This window comes from Phalaenopsis equestris, unplaced genomic scaffold (assembly GCF_001263595.1).
Source record: "Phalaenopsis equestris unplaced genomic scaffold, ASM126359v1 Scaffold000134, whole genome shotgun sequence".
NCBI lineage: Eukaryota > Viridiplantae > Streptophyta > Magnoliopsida > Asparagales > Orchidaceae > Phalaenopsis > Phalaenopsis equestris.
In genome coordinates, this window is record NW_018164576.1 from 161,789 (window position 1) to 164,917 (window position 3,129).

The 3,129-nt window shown below is 39.1% G+C and overlaps 1 protein-coding gene and 1 pseudogene across 2 annotated transcripts in view; one reads left to right on the top strand and one right to left on the bottom strand.

Moving 5' to 3' along the window:
• The window catches only part of LOC110021346 (QWRF motif-containing protein 2-like), a 27,740-nt gene that overhangs the window by 11,430 nt on the left and 13,181 nt on the right, over positions 1–3,129 (top strand). The window lies entirely within an intron of this gene.
• Positions 963–1,529, bottom strand: LOC110021347 (annotated as a pseudogene).

A 3,129-nucleotide genomic window follows, 5' to 3' on the forward strand; every position in this document is an offset into this window, starting at 1 on the left:
TCGAATATATACATATATATATATATATATATATATATATATATGTATGTATGTATGTATATATAGTAAAGGTTGTTGTTAGACCAACACCTACAATATTTTTTCGTCATGTTGAGCCTGTCAAATAATTTGATGACTTTATTTTAGGCGCAAGACTAAAGGGGCAATTTAGTCTTTTGTTGGTTTTTATTATGGAGTACGTGTCAAAGTTTTGAGAAAAATAGGTTGAATACTGAATAGGCTCGATGTCTTTTCTCTTTACTTTCATTCCATTGAATAATAATCTTACGATCTATTTTAGGTACAAAATAAAGTGCATAATCTATTTTAGGTAGCTTAATAATATATATTCCTAATCTAAATATTCAGCTAAAAGGGGAATAAATTATAATAAAGACGTTGGAAATAATTTAAATAAGGAAGCTCCTAATTATAGAAAACACCTAATTTAGCTGTCTGATTTCCGTCATTCTTGATTGACATCTCTCTCAAATTGAAGTCTGACTGTGCCGAAACCCAAGATTGCTGAAGCCTGAGAGTAACGAAGCCTAAGAGTGCGGAAGCCTAAGAATTCCGAAACCCAAGAGTGTCGAAACCTAAATCTATGGTTTGTCGAAGCCGAAGCTTAAGCGGAGGAAGCAAAGTGTAAGAAGCAATCGAAGATGCTACAAAAGTAGCGATGCTTAGCGAAGAAGATTTGAATCAAACGAATAATAATACAAGCATAACAGCCCTTTTCAACCCAAGAATCTTTAAACTTCACAATGAATGGATTTTACACATTAGAATAAGTTTTATCTCTTGGCGAGCAGACTTACGATATCTATCTGCCTGTGGTGCAAGTCTGATCTTCTTTAAGACATAATTCTTCTTTTCCACCTTGTTCTTCACGAGAAAAGCAGCAAACATTTTATAAAGAGCCCTAATTCCTAAGAAACACACGATTCCAAAAACAGCTGAAGCTAACCACCGAAGCCATAAAGGGTGTGACCTTGACATTTAAGGTCGTAAACAACATCCATGGCTGTGACGGTCTTTCGACGAGCGTGCGTATGACGTTCTCAAGGAAGATCTTGAGCACGCCTCGCGTCTCCTCGTAGATCATACCACTGATGCGCTTCACGCCAGCACGACAAGCGAGTCGACGGATTGCTAGCTTAGTGATGCCTGTCGCGGAGAACCTTGCGGTGGCGTTTGGCTCCCACCCTTTTCCAAGCCCTTACCTCTCTCGCCTCGACCCGACATTGTTTCCTAGCTTCGACGAACTGAAGCTGTTTTTCTTTCACAGAGCGGTAGGAGGCAGATGGACTAGTTGAAGATGAAGCAAATGAAGTAGAGGGAGCAGAGCGCAGTAGACATAATTGGCGAAGCAATTAATCAACCAAACAACCGAGGCAGACTATCAAGCAAAGCAGTAGAAGCAGGCGCAACAATCCAGGAGACCGATCAGTCGAGGTCGAGCGCTCCAACTGAGTAGGCGAACAGTCCAGATGAAGCCACCAAAGTAGTCGAGCGACACAGATGAAGACGATGAGGGTTTTAGACAAAATCGACGAGTGGGAATCAAGAAAAAGAAATAGTTCCTCCCTTCCCGTCCTGCAAGAAGGCCGGCGGGAAGGGAGTCTTGACGGTACTCCAACAATTATCAGTGGTTTGGGCAGAAATTTGGCTCTGATACCATGTCAAAATTTTGAGAAAAATATGTTGAATACTGAATAGGCTCGATGCCTTTTCTCTTTGCTTTCATTCCATTAAATAATAATCTTTCAATCTATTTTAGGTACAAAATAAAGTCTATAATGTATTTTAATTAACTTAATATTATATATTCCTAATCTAAATATTCAGCTAAAAGGGAAATAAATCATAATAAAGACATTGAAAATAATTTAAGTAAGCTCTTAATTAAAGAAAACTCCTAATTTAGCTGCCTGATTTCCGTCCTTCATGATTAACAGTATGAATATGGTTTAATAGGTTAGGATTATGGCATGCTATGTCTTTGTTGTTTTGAATCTTAGGATAGGATTTGGGAGAGATCGCCTACCTCTCGAGTTGTAGGTGTCGGGAGAAATCGCCTGCCTCTTGAATTCTAGTTGTTTATCCTTTACATGTTTGCGTTGTGTTGTGGTGAAATAAAATAATTTGTTTGCTCTAATTTAAACTCGTCTCGTTCCTATCAGTTGTCCTTTAGTATTGACTTGCTTCTTATAAAAGTAATAATTACTGAATGGCAACGGGATTGCCCTATTGAATCATGTACAGGATGTTGACATAAATGACTATCTGAGGTGGTTTAGAGGTTACACTCGACCTTAAAATCACTTCCCTCATGTAGCACCAAATTATTGTGTGATATGCGATCTTGTCACATTGATTTATTTATTTATTTATTTATTTTCAATTGGTGCCTTCTAGTGCATGCTGAATGTAGATTCTTTTGTGCAATTTATAACTTCTGGGTAGTGTTTGATTCCTAGACCACAACTGCTAAATTGCCTCAATATTTTGTATGGAGAAGGAAATTTATACTCATGGATAAGGGAAGACTTGAGACATGTAAAGTTAGCCCGTTAATAATAGTTTCTTTTTGATGTTTCCTATGTGTTTTGAGTGTTGGTCTGATGTGGATCTTTTTAACATGGTGCAAGAGACGCCTATTGATTTCCAGGAGAAGCTATTAGCTAGTTCAAATTTGAGGCTTATATTTCTATTTTTGGCGAATTCTTTTCTTATTATTTTTCTTTTAAATTTTTTGTGATTGGTTTTCTTGTGTTATTGAGGGCCCGTTTCAGGTAGCTTATTTGGGTGTGGCGGCGTTTTGAAAACACCGCTGCGCTGTTTGGAAAACGTGTTCAACGGGTGTTTCCAAAACGCTGCTACGTGCAATATTTTATTTGTGCTACAGAGTCGCACGCGGGACAGGGTATGTGTTCGGCTTTCACGACTGGCGTTTAGGACTCGAATTCCTCCCGTGCCCTCGGGTGATCTCTCTCGCGCTCTCCTCACTCTCTCTCTCCCTGATTTTCTCCCTCGCAAACATCGATTCGATCGTTCCTCTGGTGAGATCTATGTGCTGCTAGGGCTGTCAAAACGGCTCGTTGTTCGCAAACAGCTCGTGTTCGGCTC